Consider the following 17,367-nt stretch of genomic DNA (forward strand, 5'->3'; position numbering starts at 1 on the left):
TTTTCTTAATAGATTTTTGTGTACTGTGAAATATGTAATAAGTAGCTAATAAAACCCATGTATTACATAATTGCATTACTATAGACAAAACACAAAGACACAAGAACACATACCAATATGGGTATATACAGGGAAAGTGAAGTTAGCAAAAAAGCACAAGTAGTAGCAGAAACAATTAATAACTTAACTGATTATTTTCATGCAAATAAATGATTGCTCTGTTTCAAAGCTGCTATTTACCCTATGTATATGTATCACTTGATGTGATTGGACCCTAAGGAAAGTAGTGTGAGTACAATGTATACAAATATGACCATATACAGGGAAAGTACAGCCATAAAAAAACAACAGAACTATCAGAAAGTGCTCATAGGTCTAGTGATTATCTTTATGCACAAAAAGGATTGCTGTCTTTCAAGCTTGTGTTTACCCATATGTATATGTTTCATATGATGTGACTGTACTCTAAGGGAATTACTGTAAGAACCTACTAGAAGGATATGTCTACAAATAAAATAAAATTCTTAGTTTCTGACTGTTTCTGAAGAAAACCATGTGGCCTAGATATGTCCGCAAAAGAAGAAATAGTGAGCCAGACATGTGATGTCATCAGTGATGTCATCAATGACATTTGTGATGTCATCTTTGATGTCCTGGGTGTTAGTCTTAGCAGTGCACGGTGGTGGCGCGAGTTATGGTTGCTTAGCTTACCATAACTGGCGAATTTCAAGGGTTTTTCGGTTTTGCTTGGAACCATAACGTCCCTTTAACAAAGTTTTTTCACTGAATTTCATAGGTTTTTAGTAGCGCAACTTAACCATAACGTCCCTTTAACAAAGTTTTTTTCACTGAATATATATATATATATATGTTCTCCTTCTCTCTTCCGCTATTCCTCTCCCCTTCAACAGATTGTTAGATATAAGATAGTATTTACAATGTTTTGGTGTGAGAGTGTGTTGTGAATGTAATACATGTGTGTGTGTGTGTTTGTTTGCATTTTAGAGAGTATAAAGGAGTGTTTTTGCAAGTAAATATTGAGTCTACGTGTGTGAGTGACTGTCACTCTGTGTATATGAGGTCACGAAGAAGTTTAAATGAGTGAGTGCATGAGTGGAAGTGATTGAGTCTGTGTGTGTGTGTATCTGTGCGTATGTGTGTGTTTGTTACTGTGTGACAATGGGGGCAAGTTCAGTGTCTATGTGTAGTGTACATGCAGGCTGGTTGGAGGATGGTTGTAGAATGCAGACTAATGTGGTGGCCTGGTGGAATAGAATCATTGTGTACGTCATTAACTGAAGTGCATACAAATCATTGTGAGTGCAGACCAAAGCACAGGAATATAATCATCATATTGTGAGGACTATAATTATACTACTGATGTGAATAAAAACATCAATGAGCATAAACTATCAGTAAAATTTCTGCATACATCATCATTGTCCATAAAGTGACAGCACTAAAGATACATGGAATGGAATCCATTCTAGTTTGAAGAAACACAGCCATCCCCCTTCCCCATCTCATTCCTTGCTATTTACAAGGAACAGGTTCTGTGTTCATATGAAGGAGTACTAGTAATATCAGGTGGGGAGTGCTGTAGGGATGGGACAGTCAACAACCTGTCACTTGTTAATTACACTCCATGTAGTGCCACCATTTACCCCACCATGGAAAAGCCCTTCCTGCTGCCTGACCCCAGCATGGCCTTGTCCCAATCCTCTCCCACCACGTTGCCATGCTCCCCTTAGGTCCAGAAATCAAGGTCCATCAGGTTCTAAACCTGCTTTTCTGGTTAGCAGGTTATGTGTCTCTAGCTGGGCAAACCTAGCTTTTATTGTTTAGCCACCTAATAAAAGGAACCAAGATAAATTCAAGACATGGATCACATCCAAACGTGGTCAAGAAGAGCAAGAATTATTTGATTGTTGGTGTATCTCTCTGTGGGTCTAATACTGTAGATTGCAATTTCGCCTTGATAGTCTTAATCAAATCTTGATTATCCTTTGTGTTAATAGCAAACCAGCCAGCCAACAAATGTGAGTATTTTTGTTTCATTGTTGTGTCACAATTGCATAACCAATTAACTGAGGAATATTTTAACCAACCATTTTCCCCATAACATCAATGATAATTGATAACTGTCTGAGTAAGATGAGGAGCGTGTCTGGATCAAATTGGGGACCCAGGAAATGCAAGGGCCAGCCATAGGTTCTGGTTTACTTGGGTTATGACCAGGTCAAGTTTAATATCGTGTGAGTCATGGAACTGGAGAGCTTTACAGGAAATTGTAAGTTCTTTGACTTAAAATTGCAAGCCGCATCCCCATTCCCATAACCGGAATACAGCTCTTCTCTGGCAACACCCCCAGACTCTGGAACCTCCTCCCTGTCAACCACAGACTCACCCCTCACTTACACATTTCAGGAACACACGCAATCATTCTTGTAAACTTCAGGGTGTATAATTGTGAATATCTTTCATACACAACACCCTCCTCCTCAATAAATGGCTCCTCCTGGATTCCTGGGTCCACACCCCCTCCATTCTTCCTGTAACATGAGACTGGGCGATCTACTTAGCGGCCTCAACTCTCCCATTGTAAGCTCCCCCTCCCTTGTATTGATCTCCGCAATTTTCTTCCCTCACTGTGTACTTTTCCCTGAAACTTTTAAAGTGCTGTGCTGCTTCCTGAAGCTAGGTCTTGCGCTCAACTAAAAATAATAATAATAAAAATAATATTAACAACAATAACAATAATAATAACAATAATCTGCTTCCATAATTGAATTGTCCCAAGAGTCTTGCTTTATAAATATTTGGGTGTGGTGACTAAAGAGTCATTTGGAACAGTTGCAGATATTTTAGTTTTTCTGATCCTGATGTTGGGAATGCATCCAATGCCCAAAATGTTGAAGAAGCTTTGCATCTGGGTCCTTGCCAATTGAGCAAGAACCAGGAATATGGACCACATTTCTTTGTTTATTGAAATGGCTAAAACCTTGTTTTTCCCAGATAGCTGTAAGGAGGTAGACATTGTTCAGTGGTTCACAGAGGTTGACCCAGGAGAGCCATCAAACTATCACTCATATCCTTTTTGGACTCATCTGGTTAAGTATGCCGCGTGGTTTTGCTTACTTGTGTGTAGTCGGGGTGCAGAGAAAGCATTTTATATCATCTGCAGGCAGGGTTCTGGAGGGGCATCAGTACTGTGGACCATGCTTGTCAATTGTTTTTGTTAGCCCGAAAATGTGTAGCCTTGAAAAAGAAGACACTCTTTGGAGATCTAAAATCAGCTTTGGATGCATCACCCCAAGAATTACTCTGTGCAGCTGTGAAGAAACTAGTGATCCGATCCGACATACAAGTCAGCCCATGCCCTCAGCTGTAATAATTATGCAGACCTACGATGGGGCCCAGTGGGTTAGAGAACCAGCCTTTATTTTTACATCGAAATAGCTATGAGAGGATCTGTCTTGCCCCATTTCTTATGTCAGACCTGGTGGTTGATCTGGAAAGCCTAGAGGCTGATGTACCCAGCCATGGCAACAAGAAAGTAGGGATCCACCTATTCACAGATAATGCTGTGCTCGTTCTTTGGAATCATAGTGTACGACTACACCCGGAGTCCACAATGCTGTACTCCTTCTGTGGAGACATGGCGCACAACTACACCAGAAGTCCACAATTCTGTACTCCCTATGTGGGGACATGGTGCACGACTCCACTAGGTGTTCGCAATGTTGTACTTCCTCTGTGGAGTCATGGTGCACGACTCCTTCAGGAGTCTGCAACAATGTACTCCCTCTGTGGAGCTATGGTCCATGACTCCTCCATGAGTCTGCAATGCTGTACTTCCTCTGTGAAGTCATGATGCAGGACTCCATCAGGAGTCCACAATGCTGTACTCCCTCTGTGGAGACATAGTGCACGACTCCACCAGGAGTCCACAATGCTGTACTCACTCTATGGAGACATAGTGCACGACTCCACCAGGTGTCTACAATGCTGTACTCCCTCTGTGGAGCTATGGTCCATGACTCCTCCAGGAGTCTGCAATGCTGTACTTCCTCTGTGAAGTCATGGTGCAGGACTCCATCAGGAGTCCACAATGCTGTACTCCCTCTGTGGAGACATAGTTCACGACTCCACCAGGAGTCCACATTGCTGTACTCACTCTATGGAGGCATAGTGCACGACTCCACCAGGTGTCTACAATGCTGTACTCCCTCTGTGGAGCTATGGTCCATGACTCCTCCAGGAGTCCGCAATGCTGTACTTCCTCTGTGAAGTCATGGTGCAGGACTCCATCAGGAGTCCACATTGCTGTACTCACTCTATGGAGACATAGTGCACGACTCCACCAGGTGTCGACAATGCTGTACTCCCTCTGTGGAGACATAGTGCACGACTCCACGAGAAGTCCGCAATTCTGTACTCCCTCTTTGGGGACATGGTGCACAACTTCACCAGGAGTCTGCAATGCTGTACTCCCTCTGTGGAGTTATGGTGCACAACTCCACCAGGAGTCCACAATGCTGTACTCCCTCTGTGGAGACATGGTGCATGACTCCACCAGAGGTCTGCAATGCTGTACTCCCTCTTTGGGGACATGGAGCACGACTCCACCAGGAGTCTGCAATGCTGTACTCCCTCTGTGGAGTTATGGTGCACAACTCCACCAGGAGTCCACAATGCTGTACTCCCTCTGTGGAGACATGGTGCATGACTCTACCAGGAGTCCGCAATGCTATACTCCCTCTGTGGAGACAGGGTGCACGACTCCTCCAGGAGTCCACAAAGCAGTACTCGCTCTGTGGAGACATGGTGCACGACTCCACCAGAAGTCCACCATTCTGTACTCCCCCTGGCTTACAGTGCCAGCTTAACCTGTTAATGATGATGTGCAGTGCATGGTTGTGTCCTCTACAAGGGCACCAAAACTCCAGTTATCCATTCAGTGGGATTAAGTTAAGTGAGCAAACAGCTTGGACTACCTGAGTGTGTGTTTGCAAAGGATGCACTATGGAATGCCCGAATAGAAAAGTGTTTTACTACTCTATTCAGTCATGGAGAAGCGGTTGTGAGTTTTGTGAACAGTGAGGGTCAGCCTGGAGAGCAAAGGTGGCACGGTAAATGTTTTTCAAAGTGTCCCATATTCACATATACTGTAAGCTTTGTAACAAACTAATATTGAGTGTTTTGGCAAACAATCACTCTGATTCTTGGCGAGTTTTCTGATGATTAATTATAGGTTTCCTTTTCGCTTGACCAAAGATCCAGTGTTGTGTTTGCCCAACAGTAATAGACTGGCTTGAATGTTGATCTTTGGAATACATGCGCTACGGATAGACAAGATATTCAAATTTCCATGTTTATGTTTATTTTCTCATTTTCTGTTGCACTTTGAAAAACATCAATGCATCAGGTTTATCAAAAAGAGTATTTTCTTTGAGTGTACCTTGCTCAACATACAAATCCGTAGATTGATCAAAGTTTAAGAGAGAACCTCTACACTGACCTTCAGGAGGAAAGTAGCATTTATATACGTGTTGATTGTTCCTATTCGCGATGTAGCTTAATATATTTCTTTGTTCCCCAGCATAGACCCTTGTTTGAGGTCTTGTATGAGGTATTTATCATTTTCAATGTTTGTTTAGGTAGAACAGAGGGAGTAGAAGATACTTCCTTTGGCTCCAGACTGTGGGCTTGATATGATATGATATGATATGGCATTTGTAACGCGCCTAAACACAAGTGTTTCAAACTGTTTACATCATCCCATTCACACGAGGCCCATGGTGCAGAGTTCCGCGTGAAACCTCCAGAGTTCCCTGTAGACCAGTCCCCCACTGGAAACAATGGAGTCCAGGCACTTTTTTCAGCTATGTAGGTACACAAGTCCCATGGGAGTCAGTGTCAGAGCAGGCCAATTAGAATATTTGCTCGTAGTCAATTGCAATTCTCCAGGGTGCCTCTGATGACTAAGTCAATGTTTTCAAAAGTAATGACGTGTGATAACACTCCTGTAACATACTATGTGCAAACTCCTACAACGTCCCTCCTTCGGTTCCGAGCACCTCACTGTGGATCACCACTCTGCCCGAAGCAACCTTTCAAGCTAGCAGTCTTTTTATTTCATTAGGTGATGCAGCCTACCATAGAAGTAATGTCCCAAAACTGCTTATTGAATATGCTGCTGAGAACTCTATTATGCAAACAGTTCATCAAGTATTGCTTATTATGTTCCCATGGGGACTTATGGATGGTGTTGATGCTTAATAAATTCCAAACTTTGCAAATCCTTCAGAATGCAACAAAGTGACTGCATGTGAATTACAAATGCACTTTATTTCTCAGAAATACAAATGTGTTGATGTGCCCCTCTTCTGCAGTCTGTAACTCACTAAGGCGTACATCTGGATTGGAAGCCATGTGTCGGTGCGCCAGGCAGGCCACAACACAGACAGATTCACAGATGTATCACAGTTTGAGCCCCTCTGAATCCCAAGACATTGGCTATAACACAATGAAATACAGTAACCACAAAGTGAATGTGAATTCCACAATTAGATCCTGTGCTGTATGCTTTGATATGCAGATGAAACACAGCAGGTCTCCGACAACACGGGTCATAAAGTACGAAATATGCATTGTAACCATTTTACAGACTATGTACCGGAGGGATATGTAGATGAACTTTATAATTGAGAGCTGACATCAACAAGAAGAAGCCTGGTTCTATTTATTGATACACGGCTTTCTGTGAAGCACAGAGCACAGTATTGTGGTGGGGTGAGATGGCATTTGTGAATATGACGCACTCCAATAATAATAATGTGTGTTACTATATGCTGCTTCGTGCTGGGTTGCGCAATCTTCTAAGCACTGTATAGTTGGTGGTATTGTGAGCCAGTTTAATGGTGCTATGTTTATCGACCTTGAAAGGATGTAAGGCTACATTAATGTATGCTTTAAAATGCTTTCAATGTGTTATTATGGTATCAGGTAATAAAATGGCTGCAAAAATGTCGCCGGTAAAAACAATTGGGGCAAAAATGCTGCGGTTTGACCCGGTAAAGGTGTACCCCATTATACCATTTAAGGGGAGCAGAGGTTGCGGGGGTGACCCGCCCCCCTTAAATGGTAGAATCCCTTTACAGGATTTTGGCAGCAAAACCACGGCCACGATATTTTGTATTCACGCCCATTTTTGCCGTGATTTTAAGAAATTGAACCGTTATTATATGATATGATATGAAATTAAATTTAAAACGCGCCTATACACAAGTGTTTCAAGGCATGATGAGGCAAGGAAGGGGAACAGAGGGAAGACAGAGACAACGATTTTACTAGGCCAGGTGACATTGAGATCGTGCAAGTGAAGGGGATGGGGGAGAGGGTAAGTGCGGGGGTAGGGGAGAGGGGGCAGTGCAATACATAGGATCAACAGTAAAGGATAAATAAAACAATAGGTAAAAGTGCAGCCAGCTAGTGGCAAGTGCAAGGGTAAGTGCAGACAAAGTGTCGAGAGCTGGTGGGCGCTGTAGGGGTACTGAAACATCACCCAAGTGCAAGGGTTGCCCGGTAGGCAGTGCAGGTGTGCAGCTGGTGGGGGGGGGGGTTGGTCTGAGATCAGAGGATAGCCAGGTGGCCAGTGCAGTTTCAGTTAGAAGTTCAACAGGGGAGAGGAGGAGAGAAAGCAAAAGCAAAGATTAAGGTCTTGAGGTTGATGAGTATCGGGGCAGCACATGAATGCAGGGGGATTCATAACACCATTTGACAGTAAAGGAGAGGCCCAGGATTGCCTACAAATCTAGGTCCTCAATCCCTTCTAAAAAGAAAACAGATTGTTTTATGATAGCCTGTCCAGTGGGGACAAGAGGGTTTTAAGTCCCTTAAAGAATACAGTGCAACGGCAAAGGTCTTCCTGAGTTACATTTTAGTTCGGACAAATCCTTCAATAATGGACTGATACTTGCAGATGGGACCTGAAATGGGACTTCAACTCTGAAAAAGAATTGACGAATGCAAATAAAGCAATGAATGGGTGCGTGCACAGAGAGAGACTTTAGCTTAGAGGGAGAAATGCCCCTAGATGGAAGGTAAGAGAACAGAATGTTTAGGATGTCCAGGAGGGCAGTTGGCTGTAGGAAGCTGCAGAGACCTGGAGGGCAGGCACGAATAGCAGCATCAACAACCCCAAACTGTGGACTCTTTCTGGTGGTTCTGTGAGGGGCCCACTTCCCTTAAATCTGAAAAGAGGTCCTCTAAGGGGTGTTATCCTGTAGGTGGTACTCTGAAATTTGATCATAAGTAAATATCAGGAGGGTGATGCCTGTGACACAGGGGTGGCCGAGTTCCCAACTGTGCTTTGAGTCATAATTAAACGTCACAGGACCTGATCAGATAGGAAATGGACAGGCTGACAGACTAATCCATAGAAGTGATTAAGGACTTAAGATAAAATGGGTAAGCTTTAGGCCTATCCTGGCTAACAGACCACAGAGTGACTGGGAGTCAGAGGTTATTGAAAGTATGCATACTGCTCATGAAATAATTAATGAAGGGTGGAATTGCGGAGATCCGTGTGACATGGTAGAATTTAACTGCCAGAGAACAAAAATAGTTAACTGGAAAGGACATAGCAGGGCACACCATCTCAGGTATAAGGTGAGTCTGGAAGTCCATACACTCTTTAAAAGGTCATGGTGTTTGAAAGATGCAGTCCCGGCTCCTGTGCAGGTCTATGGAGAGTGTACAGGGGCCATTCAGCCAAAGAGGTGTGAATGTCAGGATAATGGGTTTGGCTTCTCACACCTGGGGAGCCAGCGAGTTAGAAAAAGCTCGTTGACTCAAAGGGGCAGGCCATCAGTTTCATCTGTTTGAATTGAAGGAACCAGTGCAATTAACATTGTTAAATATACACGTGCATCAATTGAATGTGTACTATTTGCTGTGATATAGTACAAGGCTCCATTTAACCATTTCTGAATAAAAGGCAGACACACTCATACTACAGTAAGTGCAGTATTTGTTGGGACTCTTTTTCATGTATTGTCAATGTGTTTCCCATCTCCTGTGCTCTCACTAAATTGGAATTTGGTGCAGGTACTGAGATGTGTGGATAGATTTAGGGTATGTTTAGTGGGTGGTAATACAACTATCTCCAGGATGCTATTACATGCCCATGAAACAACTTCATAGCATACAGATGTCTATTTGACAACCTTATATGGTATATTAACGTTGTATTATGATGCAAGCAAGCATTGTGTGGTTTGTATACAGACTAATAAAACTAAATAAATGTTAGCAGCAATGGAATGGCATTTTTATCAGTGCATTCCTAGCCCTTTTTAGTTTGGGTTATAAGGTGGCACTTTACTCCGAAACTATTGCATTACAATACAGCTGGGGAGATACAGCATATGAGGAGGCACACAAAGTTCGTAAGTGTTGTTTGGTTATTTGCCCACCCATTGACTGCCCATAGCCATGCTAATTCCTATGGCCATTCCCTCCCCCCAAAACACCTTCTCATGGGAACTCTCTGAGCTTGCTTTAATGAAGCCTTACCATCAAACTATGTGCTCAACGTGCCTGACAGTGTTTTTTCAAAGCAGTCTTCTGAGGGTTCATTACCTAATTGGAGTTGCAAACGTGGTACTTGTGTAATAAAAATGTCTTAATCCGGTATGGCTTCAGCCACTCTATTTATAATCACTATGCGTTTACTTCACTGAAGCTCTGTTAAAAAACAAACATTGGCAAAGCCAACAGTTTTGGCTTGTGTATAGGTATTAGGCATTAACTAGGCACTGCTATTAGATGCCCAAGTACTCGCACTATTTTGCACCTGCTACCGTAAATAGTCAGTTAATACCACCACTGCAGTGCCTGGCAAGTGCCACAAAAGCCCAAACTGTCTGCATTGCCAATGCTTGTTTATCGTACCTTGGTATACGTTTTTGTTTGGCATACCCGCTGGGAGAGTGTTAGCAGCCACGGAACTGGATGATACAGGCATGACAATGGAGTGGATGGCAGGGAGGGTGTTGGCCTCCAATTAATTTTTCTGTAGTGTGAGCAGAAAAATGTATGACCAATTTCGTTTAACTTTTCGTGGAAATATGGATATGCAAAACAAAAATCAGTTTTTCATGTTGAATTTACTGTAGCTTCCATTAGGTCTATCCCTGGTGGAATAACTGAAGCCTCTTATAAATTGAAAGTTGTACTGTACTTACTTGCTTATACAATCACCCATAAGTAAAATACTTATTAATGTTTTATATAATTTTCAAAAAACTTTCGATACAGTCTCCCGACCTAAGCTCTGGCACAAATTATCACTGTGGGGCCTGGATTCTTTTTTACAATATTTCATTAAGTCTCTTTACAACGACACAGTGGTTTCCATACGACTGTCTCAGGATGAAGTTTTATCACGCCAAATTAAAATCAACATTGGCTTAAAACAGGCGTGAATTCTTGCACCCCTGATGTACAATTTATACACCTCTGATCTAGACACAAATTTGGTGGGTATAGGAAATGTACTCCTGTTTATTGGAAGTGACCAAATTCCTTGGCTAATGTGCGCCGACAATACGATCCTCATGGATCATGCAGCAATCGGCCTTCAACATGCCATTAACGCCTTGGGCATATATGCGAGTATGAAGAATCTGACCATAAACTCGTCAAAAACTAAAGTCATGGTACTGGACTGCAAGCAAAAGTGCAAAGATCCATTTATATGGAAATTGAAGTGTCAGATTGGAAACTGTAGCTTCCTATTCTTACTTGGAATTCTCTAGCTGATCCTTCCCACTCGCGGGTATTATGGCGAGTATATCTATGCACGTATACTCAACAAATGTCAACTAATAAAACATTTTGTGGTTGGTTCGGGTGGAAATAATATTGAGGGTTTGATAAAAATATATCAAACGAGTATCATCCCTGCATCGACCTATGGTCTTGAATTGTTATCAGAGGCACATGTGGGTTGGTTGGATAGCCTCGAGAGAAAGGTATTAAGATCCATGTTAAATATGTTTTATCAAACCCATAACAAGCACCCTGGAGTGGTTGGAGGATCATTTCCCCCCATGACGAAATGAGTGAAGGAAACAATTCTAATGGTACAGAATACAGTTTTTTAAACCAGAATAAGTGATGTAATTTGTTGACATATCACTAAAACATGGTTTTCTTTTTAACAGTACATAGTACATAGTGCAAATGAAGAAAGTGGCCCCAAATTACTATTAATTGACGACCCAGAAGTTGGTCACAGACAGCCCCTAACTCCAAATGCAGAAAATGAACTAAGAAACTTATCTGCAAAAAAGGATGAACTAAATAATAATTTTGTACAGTTGATAATATTTGTTAAAAATCATGTCAAAGGAAATATCTGATCACTGCCTGACTTGAACCTGTGTCAATTCACCCTATCCCAACCAATCATCCCCATCAAATTCCCTAAATGAAAGATGCCTCCATGAAACCTCAAACCCGTCCACCTCTCATGAATAGTGTGTAGAAAACCTCAATTCTGCCATATATGTTTCCCATTCTGATTGCTGTGATAAATATGTGTGTGTGTACTGTTGCTGCATGGTTTTTTTAAAAGCCCAAGTTGGAGTCAATGGACTGCGTGACTGTCCGGGCTGTCCGTAACCAAAACAGAGGTGCCCCCAGACACCGTGCCTGCCCAGACATGTCCTCCCTGTTGAATTGCACTTTTAATTAGGTTGGGGACACTGTCCCTGTCCTGCGGACACTGGCACGCATGCGCTCCTCATCCCACTGTTCCCCCGGACACTGCGCCTCTGCGTACATGTCTGCCCTGTTGTGTCACACTTTTAATTAGTTCCAGGACTCCACCCCTGTCCTGTGGACACTGGCACGCATGCACACCTCATCCCACTGTGCCCCCGGACACCACACATATCCGCTCGCACGTGTCACACTTTTAGTTAGTTCGAACACTCCACAACTGTCCTACAGACACTGGCACGCATGCGCACCTGATCTCATTGTGCCCCCGGACACTTCGCCTGTCCGCATATGTCCACCCACATGTGTCACATTTTTCATTAGTTTGGGGACTCCGGCCCAGTCCTACGGACCCTAGCAAGCATGCACACACCATCTCCCGCACAACAGGTGTCCGCAGGGCAGCCGTCCTGTCCACGGCCATCCAAGGACTTCATCATGTGACTGCACCCGCACTGCGCCCCGGGAATATCCGTGGATACTGTCCGTGCCCCGGACACCTAGAAAGTGTGTTTTTGGTCTATCCAGGGTATTTGAAGCTGAAACCTTGTCTTAGTTGATCTGGCAACTTTTTATAACTTTTTGAGCCCTGTGTGTGGATCGACTGTCCGCAGACAGTCATGCCATCTGCAGACAGACCCTCTTAAGGTACCCACCCACTGCTACTCCTGATTGTGTTTCTGGCTGTCCAGGAGATAGCACCTACTGCTCAGTATCTCATCTTTGTACTTGGAGACAATGGCATCCATGGCCACTGCAGCTGCCCCACCACCATCTGGAGGACCAGGAGAGAGGAAGAGAAGTGGTGATAAAGAGGTGGATCAAGAGGACGATGAGGATGAGGTACTGGAATCCCTCTCTCCAGCTCCCGACCTGAATGTTGGGTGTGGCAGCTTTTTACCACCCTTCCCTGAGTGCAAGGTTGTACTCAGTCACAGGAAATTGGGTCTGTCAAGCTACAGGACCACCTTCATGCAGCGTCACCTCAGGTCCAATCACAAGGTAGCCGTTTGGAAGACTGACCTTTCGAAGGGACGAGTAGGCTGATGGCCAGTACTGCACCCTCATCATCTGCTCCTGCCACCACAAGGGACACTCCTGTGGGGCAGAGAATCCCTATTGAAGCCTCACAGGCCATACATGACACAGTCAACCCTTATCTTTCGCGGGTAACAGTGCTCTGTATTTACTGTGACACACTGCTCTGTAGGGGGGGAGAGGTTTCAAAGTGCTTTCAAGGTTGCAGTCAAAGAGCATGAGAAACACAGTTCCCTACTTGATTAAGGCCCACCCAACATCTTCCTCTTTCCACCAGCCCCTTTGTCCCTGTGGTTGCTGCCCCTTTCCTACCCTCACTTGTATCTCCTGCTGAAAAAAAGCAAAAATAAATACAAAACACAAAAAATAAAAAGGTTCTTTTCAGAGCCACCTTCACAGTTCAAAAATAGAAGTACCAAAAAAAGTTACAGGCAACCACACAGCCTGTGAAGTCTGCGGACAGCGTGGTAGTCTGCAGACATCTAAAAAAAAGGTGGTGGTGGCATCAAAAACATTTAACTCTTTTGTGTTGGAAGCGGAGGCTCTGAAAAAGCCTTTTTATTGTATTTTTTGTTTGTAAAATGTTTTCAAGTTTTGAAGTATACTAAGAAACATTCTACTGAACTAAACTTTTTCTTTCAACTTGCAAAACAGTAGGCATTTTGGTTTTGCGGTGCTTACATGCATTGTTTTACCTACTGCAAAATGTTTCCTATATTTACAAAAAGTGCTTCAAAGCATTTTGAATATTTTACAGAAAAAGCTGATTACCAGCATCAGTCAGATGTACTCCATCTCTGCAGAAAATATTGGCAGTGTCAAATTTAATATTTTCATTATGGAAAGACATCATGCGAGAAAGAAAATAGCCGAGAGTTTGGAAACATTTCCTCCATTTTGTCAAATGTCTCCTTCATTACAAACTGCAGTGAAATTCGAGTTACACACCCTAAACTGTTCCTTCCATAATGAACAATGATAGTGTCTGGATGTTGCAGTGGGACCAAATTCACACAAAATGGCAGCAAGTCCACCCACTTCATGCCGCACACTCCAAACTATTGTACATGAACATCAAGAAATCCAATATTTTCAGCCACTCTACACTGCTCTGCATACACCTTCAATCAATGGATTCACGAGTCCCCCAAAATCCACACACTCTGCCTCCTGAAAGACATAGCCATAGCCTCCTCTCAGCAAACACACCTTCTGCCAAACTCTCTCCTTGCATACCACACCCAGGAAACCTTATTGGCTAATCCCCTGGGTTGCACAGTCCCATTTCCATGCAAGGCATCCTCAAAAGACACGGATGTGGCACGTGCTGTCCACGGTCTATCGCAGTGTCCGTGGACAGATCATCCAGTTCAAGGGGGTGGGGAGAGAAATTAAATGCAAGTTATGTACTCTTTAGTGGTGGCTCTGAAAAGAAAATGTTTTGTTTGTTTTTAAGGGGGTTTGTATACAAACACCTTTGTTAATTTGTTTTTTTTTGCTTGTATGTTGTTTTTTTCCCTGACAGGAACCTCTTTAATGCATTCCTTACATTTATATATTATATTTGAAAATGCTCCATCTCACACCCTGAGAATTAACACTATCATTCTGAAAAGATGGCATTCCTGAAGCATACAAAAAAGCAGATACACCTCTATTAACAATCTGTCTTGATAGTTCAATTTGAGGACTGAAAAGGTTTGTTGGACATTTCCATGTGTGTCTCTGATTTATTTCTGAAAAAAAATCTTAGCAGCAGGAAACAGCTGCATAAGGCTTTTTAAAAAATCCTTCAACGCAACTTGCAGAGACACAGGAGTCACACATCCCAAACTGTCCCCTCCACAATGGACGATCACAATGTCTGGACTTTTCAAATATGCCATACTCTCACAAAAGGAAAGGAATCTTGCCCAGTTTGAGCCACAAACTGCATGCCAGCAAACTTCCACTTCTGGCAACCCAATATTTCTGAGGATGCCATGATTCTCAACATGTACCTTCAATGAAGGAATTGAAGCGTCCCCCATAATCCACACACTCTGTCTCCTGAAAGACACAGCCATAGCCATCTGCACTCCTCTCAGCAAACACACCTTCTGCCAAACTCTCTCCTTGCATACCACACCCAAGAAACCGAATTGGCTACTCCCCTGGCCTACACAGTCCCATTTACATGCCTGGCATCCTCGAAAAACAGGGAAATGGCACGTGCCATCCTCGGACTACCACGGTATCCATGGACAGTCGTTCAATACAAGGGGGTGGAGAGAGAAATTAAACACAATGGGTCTCATTAGGACCCTGGCGCTAAGTGTTTAACGGCGCCGTAAAAGGCTGCAGCGCCGTTAAACACTTAGCGCCTTACTACAAGGTCCCTTTGCGGACCCGACCTGAACGGCTGGTCTAGACCAGCTGTTAAAGTAGGGACACGCAAAGGGACCTTGGTGCTAAGTACGGTACCGCAATTTGCTGTACCGTACTTAGCGCCTTCCCCATTCCCATAGAGCCCTATGGGGCAAAAATGGGAATAGGGAACGGCCATGGTTCAATGGGGAATTACCACCCCGCCAACCTTGGGATGGGGTGGTAATTCCCCATTGAACCATGGCGGACCCGTTACAACACCGGCATCAACCATGGTGCTAAACGCGCCATGGTTTAGCGCCGGTGTTGTAATGAGGACCAATGTAAGTTATTTACTTTTTATTAGTGGTTCTGAAAAGAAATTTTTTTGTTTTTTTGGATTTAAATTTTTTTGGGGGCTTTTCCGATTTCTTTTCCTACACCTACTCACATGCACATTACATTATTTTCACAAGAACTTTGTAAGTGCATTTGGAGTATTGTCAAGAAAGATTGCATTGCCAGAATCAGTAAAAGTGATGCCATCACTGAACAAAGTACGTCCACCATCCAACAGAATGTTCTCATTTGGGAAGGCAAATACCAATACCAAACACAAATGAACATATCCCTTTGTTCAGAAAGTGCCTTCCTGAATATTGCTGAGGACAAAACACATGTGGCATCTCCAAGAGTGCCCTAGGAGGCATATGTGAAAAAATTCCCTTTCCACGTGGAAACAGATCGATTAGTGCCTTCAGTAATTCTTTCACTGCAATCTGTAAACATATTCCACTGATATACCCCAAACTGTGCCCTCCACAATGCACCACAATGACATTTGGACATTGGAAAAGAAACATATATTTGCAATGGGAAAATAAACTCTTCCAGTTTTGCCTAGGCACACCACACCAAAAGCCTCCACTCCCTTCAATCCAAGGTTACAGAAATGCCACACCATTCTGTGTACCTTTTAAATTCACCATGAAAGAATCTCCCACCATCCACACAGTAATCCGGCTTAGCTGTACAACCCCAGCCATCTTCCTTACACAGAGCAATGAAAAGAACTGTTACCCTCTCCTCCTATAAAGCACAACCAGAAGACGTCATTGGCTAATCCCCACAGTCTCATTTCCATGCCAAGCATCCTTAAAAGACCTGAATGTGGCACAACCCGTTTGCAGACTACTGTAGTGTCTGCGGACACTGTGACACAGGACTGCCTTTTCTCCCTTTCCACTTCAATCTTTCTAGCACTCACTCATTGGCTACTTTCAAGCAGTCACACACCCATCCACCAATCACATCCCAAACCTCTACATCTAACTCTGTCATCAAAGTTCAACACTTCAGATGTACTGTTGAACACTCACAGTACATGTTTCCTATTAGTTCCAAGCACCTGCATCAAAAACTACTGTACTGTCTATCAACACAAAGTACAGGTATGCATATATTTTTAAATTACATTGCCAACTCTTGTACAAATGCATATAAACAGGGTTCCTACCACTTACCCTGCATTATCCTATTCAATAATCATACTCTCATTTGTCCCACCTCCTGACATCAACTGGCAATTACCTACAATGCTGTGTGGTTGTAAAGTTTTCTTTCAATGAGTATTTTCATAACAGTTTCAAAACACATATTTGCAATTTCAGCAGCACTCTGTCTTTTTTGGGAAACAAAAGAAAACCACATTTAAAGCATTTCGACAGCATGTTTAAGTGCCAGTTCCTGTGTCAAAGTCCAATATGACCCATTACAATCTATCAAGTGTTACAATTTGCATTTGTTCTGTCACTTTAAAAACCACTTCTCTCACTAACAAAGTGACACTAAAACTCCAACTCCCACAATGCAAACTAAACAAAAACTGCATGAATGTTACCAAATCATGGCATGTACATGGAATGAAAAATGCAAAATGCAATGTGTTTACAAATATTTATTTCAGCACCATTTCAAGTAAAACAAATACATGAATGTATACATTTACAGCAGTGTTCCAACATATTGTGATAACGCTCATTGTTATTTTTTCCACACATGCATACTTGTTAACATTACCCTTTTTAATCTGTACATGCTTATTGGCTTCTCGATTTTTCTCTGCATTCTAGGACTTGCAGAGCACCTTTTCTAATGCAAATAGTGCACCCACAACTCCCGCAATACAAACAA

The sequence above is a fragment of the Ambystoma mexicanum genome, chromosome 6p (genome assembly GCF_040938575.1).
Source record: "Ambystoma mexicanum isolate Mex_15411 chromosome 6p, UKY_AmexF1_1, whole genome shotgun sequence".
Lineage (NCBI taxonomy): Eukaryota > Metazoa > Chordata > Amphibia > Caudata > Ambystomatidae > Ambystoma > Ambystoma mexicanum.